This window comes from Geospiza fortis, unplaced genomic scaffold, assembly GCF_000277835.1.
Source record: "Geospiza fortis unplaced genomic scaffold, GeoFor_1.0 scaffold1, whole genome shotgun sequence".
In the NCBI taxonomy this organism is placed as follows: domain Eukaryota; kingdom Metazoa; phylum Chordata; class Aves; order Passeriformes; family Thraupidae; genus Geospiza; species Geospiza fortis.
In genome coordinates this window covers 5,419,839-5,428,933 of record NW_005054320.1, presented here as the reverse complement: position 1 = coordinate 5,428,933, position 9,095 = coordinate 5,419,839, and positions in this window count along the sequence as shown.

Sequence of the window (9,095 nt, the reverse complement as noted above, 5' to 3'; positions counted from 1 at the left end):
CGGCGGGGAAGCGGAAACGCGCGCCGCCTCAGCGCAGGCGCGCGGGCCCGGGTTCAGCGGTTTGGGATGGGGGCGTGAGGGGGCAGCGCCGTGAGGGGCCTCGGGCCGGGTCCTCACACTGAGCTCGGCACTAGGGGATGTGCCTCCTGCGGTCACAGCTGGGCACGGCTCTTGGCAAGGGGAGAGGGCATAGAGATGTTGCCTCTGCACCCTTGCCCAGACCAGGGCAGCACGCTGGCCCTGCGGGCTGGGCGAGAGGACTGCACTGGCGAGGTGTTCCCGGTTTATGGCATTGTCCGCGCAGCAGCTGCGCTCCCGCCGTCCAGGTTCATCCAGCAGAGTCACAGCGGAGTCACAGTGTGCGCTCAGCGGCTTTGCACCGTGGGAAGCTGTACCCACAGAGTTGAGTTCTGTCAGTTCACAGCAGACCCCAAAATATTTTGTAATGATGTTTCATAGCCTGCCTGCCGATATTTGGGGCGGGGGGTGGGGGGGGGGGGGGAAGAAAAAGCCTAATCTGACATTCTGCATTCTGCCGTAAGGCTATTATGTAGGTGCCACTAGAGGTCAGTTCGGCACCCACACAAATCTTACTCTTCTTCATTTAATGCCTGGTGAGGATGTGCCTGTCTTTGTTACACCAGTTTCCACAAAATTGTAGTTGTAGTGTATTTTATGGAAAAAAATTTGAGAGCTGACATGGGATAGAAGTTCTCGCTTAGAAGTAATGGGACTGGTTTAAGAAGGAGCGTGAACTCTACTGCATAGAGAAGGGAAGGGAGATAAATACAAGTGAAATAGGCATCTTGCAAAATGGCAAGGATCTTTTCATGGTCCATTTTCATTACACTTTTACAATAAAGCTCTAGGAACACGAAACAACTTATATTGTTGAGACTTTTTTAACGTAGCGGTGCCGTGAAGCAGCAGCAACATCTTCATGCTTGTAGCTTTTATTGTACGAACAATAGAAAGGAAGAGAGTTGTCATGAGCTGTGACCTTTAGGACCATGCCAGGAGCCTGGGAAATAATACCATTTCTGTGCTGAAAAAATCTTGGCAAATCGACAATCATCAAAGCAATTTACTCTTAAAATGAAATTCACCTTTGCCCTAAGCACTTCTTTTCATATTTGAGGCTTAGTACAGATTGATTAAAGGCAAAACAGCAAAGGATTTCTGAAATGTCAGGACCTTTCTGCTGTTCACCCAACTGCACTTGTCTCATTTTATTGCTCAGCTAAGATGTGGAGGACATGTCCTTGTGTTTGGGAGTTCTGCACTCGTTTCCCCTGCATCCTTCCCACCCTTGCCAGTTCAGTCACACTTTGTGGCAACCACAGCTTTATTCCAGCTTGTCCAGTAACAGGGAGCTTTACCAGCAACACCCAGCTCCTCCCTGGCTCTTGAGCCAAGGTGAACAGACCCTAGGGAAGGAGGTGGTATGTGTCAGGACTGTACTGCCCCCCAAATTGCTGTGTGCACCCTGCATTCCCCAGGCACTTCTCATCTCTGTCTCACTGGGGACCTCCAGCACTCCTGCCTAGGGGTTTTCCTCCCTATGCTCCCTGCTTGCTTACAGCCACCCAAGCTCCAGGCTCTGCCTGCTATAGGGGCAGCAATTATGAACTGTCAGCTTCCTGTATTCCCCTCCATGGGGTGCTGCCTTCCAGATGATGCCTCTGCTCTGCTCCTGCCACGCCTCTGCTGAGATAACACCTCTGATTCAGCTTCCAGTCCTGACCATAGTGAAGTTACAGCATTGGCCTTACAGGTATCAACACTGTGCAGCAATGCCCTATGCCTGGGGGAAACAGCTGTCAGGGAACTGTCTCCTCTTGTGCTGCTGCTTCCCAAACTGAGTCCAGCAGAGAACTGTGAAGGAGATTAAGGGATTGGAGCATCTGTCATGAGAGGAAAGGCCAAGAGCTGGGACTGTCTAGCCTAACGCTAAGAAGGCTCACGGAAGAACTTCACAATGTGTGTAAATAACCTGATGGAAAGGAATGAAGGGGAGGAGTTCAGGCTCTTCTCAGTGCTACCTTCCAACAGGACAAGAGCCAATGGGGACAAGTTAAAAAAAACTCACTGGCAATGAAAGACCAGTGTCCCATGAGGCCAGTGGTTTTGGAGAGGATTGGATGCAATATTTAGAGGTTTCAGTCAACAATAGTACTGCACTCCACTTAGCCAATGATCTGCCCTTGCTGGAGCCCTCAGATCTTCCCAGAGAATTATTGTCTGTGAAGTTCATTAATGTACAATTTGCTCCCTCCTCCTCCTCATTAATAACCATGTCAAATAAGAATACTCTTAATAATCCTGTCTGTGGGGAATTTTTCCTTTAATGAGAGCAAATCAGGCTTCTTACTCAGCCATAAATGTGGTGCCCTCTAGGTTTTTCCACATTGCTCCCAACCCTTTCTCTGTTACTACTGCTTCATGGGTTTGTTCCATTAGAGGCTTACACATCAAATTCATCTGAGCAACCCAAAACTGAGACAGCTGCATGGCTTCTTTTTCAGCCTTTCTGAAATAATAGTTCCAGATACATTCTGCCATTTTCTGTCTGTGTGTAATGATGACCCAGAGCATTCAAAGTACTAGATATATGTAAATGCAAAGGGATAACCCTAAGCTATGTTTCTCTCTGGGAAACAAACAAACAAACAAAAATTTAAAATTAAAAAAAATAGTAAAATCAGAGTTTTAGAGCTAAAAACTCATTCTGGTTCACTGATGTTGTGTTTCCAGATTTGCTATATTCATTTGTAATAGATTCTGATAATGGCCAGTAATTTTTCTTTGGAAACACAAGCAATAGTAGTTTTAAAAAAGACCTTAAAAGAACTTCTGATGTTCTCACCTTCTGGCTAGGGATTGGTTACCCATTCAAAGGTGTCCACACAAACTGTTGATTCAGCAGTTGGCACAGGTGAGATCTAAAGAAGTTCTGTTCCTGATAGAGGAAGTTTCAGGTCATCCATGGAGTGGATAGTGTGAGTTAGATATGAAACTCTGTAGCCAGGCTGCTGTAGATGACAGAAGGTAAGTGGCTTCAAGTGAAGGATCAACAAGTACTAAACAGTACAAAATTCCTCAGAGGTGTATCTAAAAAAGGAAACATCTCTGACTCTGAAAAGTCCCCAGGAGACAAACTGTTCAAAGCAGATATCTGAAGGAAATATTTGCCTTCTCTTGTGATACTCCTATGTAGGCATTAGCTTTTGGCCACAGCAAGAGACAGCATTTGGGCCAGAAAGGACATTTGCAGTCCTGTTGCCACTTTTGCGATCTTGCTCTTCATCAGGTTCTCATCTCCTCATGGCCTCCACCCCCACCTCACAGGAGGTTTCCACCACATCAGCTGTGCTGAATGCTGAACACTGAATGGCAAAAGACTGAGCTCTGACTGTGGCAGTGAGAATGGCAGCTGTGGGAAGAGTGGTGGAAATCTCTTGCACAAGAATATAAAAGGGTTGTGGTTCATAAAACCTGTTACTATTAAACAAGTCCAGGGCTAAGAAGGGGTCTCTCCTTTAGGATGAAAATAAAGCAGAGGTTCTCTTGATCTCTTAACTTCATCTGGTCCACAGCACAATGACAGGAGCAGAGGGTTGACAGTATCTGCCAGAATGCTTGCCTTTGCTGGCCCCCTGTTACAGAAAATGAAGATTTTTTCCAACCAGACTAATCAGCTGCTCGTTGCAGCTGGCTTACCCCATAATACTATGCAAAGCTAGCATATGGCTCATTACAATATACCCTGACTAAGTGTGCAGCCAAACAATCCACCAAGGCATTTTTGCTTCTCTGATGTGTTGTTTGCACTTTTTGCAAACAAAGCAACAAACAATTCCTTTGGAGGCACTTTTCAATTTTAGATGAGGCTTGGGGATACTGAATTTCTGTCTGAACTGCGAATGATGTTAAAAGCTGATTCCCTGTCCCTTCCTAGATGGACAGTTGTCTGTTGCAAAACAGATCCAGTTCAGGTTCCTGAGAAATCTGAGCTTGCTTACATATCGTGTATCTCTGGCAGGGGATAGTTGCTTTCAGGATGTCTCCCCTGGTCATGCCCCAAAGTGCACATCTGTGACCAACACCTTCTTGGCCAGAAGCTGCTGTAACTCACAATCCTGCTCAGTTTCCCATCACTTAAACATTGCCCAGTGTCCATCTTGGGGTGGGAGCGCTGCTTTCATCACAAAAGGGGGGTTCAGGTTTGAGAGGGGTTTCAGGTTGAGCAAAGGAGTTTATGAAGTACACCTCTGTGCTTAAACATAGTAAAACCTTAGACATTAAAAAAAAAAAAAAACAAAAACAGGGTAGTCTTAAGAAGCAGGATTGGCCTCTGTGGCCTCCCAGCACTGACTGGGACAGAGATAACAATGTTGAACATAAAGGTGAATGCTTGTACCTCTAAATGGCTCTCTTGAACACTTGAGCCACGCTGCCTTTGAGAGAACCCATGTGTTCTCCGTAGGTTCTTTTCTTTCCAAGCAGTCATCATTTGGCTGCAGTACTGCTCATAATCTTGACATTTACACCATTCATTCTCTGCCATATCATCAGCATGCAAAAGACTTGTTTGGACCATGCCTCGCTCTGGAGACTGATGAAGATCCCATAGAAGTAAGCAGAAGCACTTACAGGTGGTTTGTCTGGCAGAGGCAACAGCGCTCTGGATTTGGAGGCAGAGAGGGCATTCAGCAAGCGATAGCTTTTTCACAATTCCCTCAAAATGCAAAAAGTAAGGATAACCTCATCCATTTCAGCAGCTATTTCTATCCCAGGTGTGCCATGTAGGGCAGTACTGGTATTCTGCTCAGTATGTTTGACCCCCTCCCATTACATTTCTTAATCATCTCTGCTGCAAGTTATCACAGGAGTAATTTACTTTCAACAGCAACTCCAAACTGAAAAAATAAGGCTTTTGTTCTTGTCCTGCTCTTACAAAAGAAGTGTGATAATTTAGGAGCACCCCTCAAAAAGGAAGGTGTAAAGTCAGCCAGACACCAGGCAAGTGTTGCTGAGTATAAGGTAGAAGCTCATAGTCAAAATATTGGAGACCTAGAAACACTGTGGCAGCACCATGGAAAGTCTGATGAGGACCTGCTTGTTGGACCTGATGAGCAGGCACAGATTGTGTTATATGGACTGCCAGGCTCTGGCTGGCACTAGCTCAGGGCTATCCAAAGTATGATCTAAGGAACCATGTAGATGTATGTACCTTAGGCTTCTGCATGAAACAAAGGAAGCATGCATGGATGATGGGATTCTGTATATTTAGCTCTAGATGTGGGAGGTGGGGGATACTCATAATGTGAATAAACAGAATTCCACAAAGAGGTTTTTTATAGGTAGTAGTATGGCATTTCTCCAGCTAAAAGATTTGGGAGAGTTCCAAAGTCACAGAGGTCTTGTGGACTTTGTTTCTCCAAAGAACTGTAGTTCTCAAAGTGATCCTGTAGAGCATCTGCAAAAGATGTCGGCAAGAGAAGACCCTCACTCAATAATACCAGGAAGGGACAGTAACACAATCTGGGTTTTGCAGCAAAGAACTCTTTTGAAACTTATGCATCTAGGCAGTGGAAGAAGATAATCCCAGGTGCTTCCCTTGCTACCCAACGAAAAAGGTTTCAAGTCATCCTTGTGTTCTGACATCGCAGTTCATTTATGGGTTAAAAAATGACACACAGGGCACAGTTTCATAGCATCATAGAATTGTTAAGGTTGGAAAAGACCTCTAAGATCATTGAGTCCAACCATTAGCCCAGCACTGCCATCTTCACCACAAGACCATGTCTCCAAGTGCCACTTCTAGAGGTTTTGAACACTTCCAGGTCCCTGCTCAGCCAGTTGCAATGCCTGACCACCCTTCCAGCGAAGAAATTTTTCCTAATATCCAATCTAAACCTACCCTGGTGCCACGTTTCTCATGTTTCTGCTCGGCACCCTCAGCAATTGGCACTTAGGGTAAAAGAGCAGGGTGGGAAGGAGGCAAAAGTGAGCCCCTCTGTGGTCAGAGACTCCCTCTCGGCCCCCAACTCTGGCCCGACGCGGGTGGAACAAACGGGAGGGCGGAACCCTTCCACCCAACAGAAGGCAGGAGCCGAGGAAGATGCCTAAATCTCTTTTCAGTTCGGGACAAAACCCATCAATAAATGACCAGCTGGCGGAGGTTCCCTGCGCGCCGCGAACAAAGAGCGGCTGCGGCGCCGGCGGGAGCCCGCAGGGGGCGGCCGAGCGCCGCCGCGCCGGGCGGAGCCGCGGAGGGGCGCGGAGCGCTGCGCGGGGCTCTGCGGCGCTGCTAATTAGTTCCCTGCAAGCCCCTTATGCAGGGCGGCACTCGAGCATCAGCCCTCTTGGCGTGTCTCCTGAAGCATAGGGCATGACAGCAACTTGCACATCTTGCTGCTTAAATGTGCTATTTAAATAAGGCACGGCTGAAATCTGGGCTTGGATGCTGTAGCCTGGATTAATCTTTGACAGAATATGAAAGCGGTCTCGTCGGATGTTTCTGGCAAAAGACATGCAAATTTGCCATTCAGACTTGTAAAGATCTAGTTCTTAATTGCCATGACTATTAGTCACTGTGCCCATCACTACATCACGCTATTCCAGCATGGATCTGTGATATACAACAAAAGCCAAAGAACATTTTTCTACCAGAGGTGAGAGCAGCAGCTGCTCTGCAAAGGGTTGACTTCCACAACATGGCAATGATAAGTACCAGTCTTACCAGTATATTGTCTCTTGGCCATGATGCTCATGTTTTCCAGACTGCTGGGGTGTTTTAAATTGCCATAAGAGGTACAGAGTAGCTGCAAAATTTGTTTTTGTTGGCAAAACCTAGGAGAAGGGCAGAATGAGACCCTTCCCAACTCTAAATCACATAGCTGAATTTCTGAAGGTAAATGCATGTGGCAGTTTTATACATTTTTAAGTCTCTGGGCTACTGCACAGAAGCAATTTTATCTTGACTTAGTAGGCTGAATGGGAGAAATCCTTTTAGAAAACTGAAATGGTAGAATCCAAGTCTTATGCAGCAAACTCAAAGACTCTTTAGAAAATCTGGATGATGCTAAAATCTGAGTCATTCTTGTCCTCCAATTAGAGAAGGATTTCTCCACATTAAAAATACATGATCTTGTGAATCAACATGTTCTAGAGGAATTGAAAATACATTCAGCAAGAGGCAACCACATTTCTGGTCTTTCTGGATTTGTATGATAAAGGAAAGGGAGATCTTATTTCCACTAGTATTTCTATCGTGTAAAATTGTGGGTGATTTCCTGAACAAACATGGTGACTCTGCTGCATTCATTCCAGGACAGTTTCTGTACTCTGTAGGTCTGCTGGAAATGTGGATGCCTCTCCAAAGCATCATGTTGCTGTTCTGGGTGTATTTCAGTAAAAGTTGTTACACAGCTCTATGGGGGTGGGTTTGGATGTCTTCCTCAATCCAGAGTCAAAAGCCACTTCAGTTCCTGTAAGTGTCTTATGGCCAAAGGGAAAGCCCACTCCACCTATGCTGACCAGGGTGGGCTGTCTGGCTTGGAAAGGAGCTCCTTCTAAGACCTGACTAATCCCATTGACCCTTGCCAGTGTCATTAGTATGCACCTCATATAGAAGTAGCTGTAGAGTGTCTCAACAAAGATCAGTCCTGTCTCTACCACTGACAAGTTGCAGATACCAAGGGAAGACTATAGGGAAGGTGGAAAGTTTACCACAACATTTCCCAGGCCCCTTTCCCAGTCTTCTTGCAATGTGTGTCTGGTTCAGCCACAGCTGACGCCTTTGTGCCTAGTAGGTCTGGATAGGTTCTTTTCCATTGTCCAGTCCCTTTTGAAAGTCCTGCCCACTCTTTTGTTCACTGTGTCTTGTAGCAAGGATTTCCACCATGTCCACTGCATGTTCTTTGAAAGAGGACCTCCTGTTGTTATCCTGACACCCACCACCTGCCAATGCCTTGTTCTTCATTTGGTGAAATTGGAGGAGATTTTGTATCTTCCATGCCACTTGTAGTTCTGTAAACTTTCACAGAATCATAGAATGGTTTGGGTTGAAAAGTACCTTAGAGATCACGTAGGTCCAAACCCCCTCCCCATGGTCTTCCACTAGACCAGGGTGCTCAGAGCTTCACCCAACCTGACCTTGGAAACTTCCAGGGATGGGCCATCCACAACTTCTCTGGGCAAGCTGTTCCCCTGCCTCACCATCCTGAGAATAGAGAATTTCTTCCTAATATCCAATCTAAATCTCTCTTCTTTCAGTCTAAAGCCATTCTCCCTTGGCTTTTCACTACATGCCTTTTTGAAAAGTCCCTCTCCAGCTCTCTTTTAGGCCCCCTTCATCGGGTACTGGAAGGTCTCCCCAAAGCGTTTTGCCCTCCAGGCTGAACAGCCCCAGCTCTCTGAGATTGTCTACTTTGTTACATCTGCTATTCTTTTGGGACAGTGCACAGAGAAAGGATTACCTGGGAAGGCTCCTCAGCTGGAAATGCAGGGAGAAAGTGCATAAAAGGTTCTCAGATGTGTGATTTTCTGTAACCAGTTCCCAAAGTATTTTTTTCAGTCCAGAGCTGACCATTTGGAGCAATCTGATTTAGGACTGTTGATATAAATGAAGTAAAAGCACTTTATATAAGTAAAAGTGAAGGAGAGCACTTTTGCTGTCAAAGGCAATGCTGAATTCAAGCTATGCAGAGCCTTCGTATCTACAGACTTCTAGAAGAGGTTGCAGACAATGTTCCTGCTTGATTTCCTCCTTCTGTGGGAGCTCTGGACTGTGAGAACAATCCATCCAGCTGAGTTTGGTCTCCCAGTCTAATTCTTTCTGGTAGTAACAAGTTTGAATTTCTTCTCCGCAAAATCTGGTTATCCACAAGCTGTACTTGTCAGTTGGCCTCAGACCCTGCAATTCTTGATGGGATTGCTCTGCAGATTTGCTCTGAGGATTGCTCACCCTCAGACTGATCTCCAGGAGACCTGTGTGGAGCCAAGGAAAGAAGTTTCCTGAGCAGGGGACAGTTCACACAAGCAACTATATTAGATTCTGGTGACAAACAGCATCAGTAGGAACTGACATC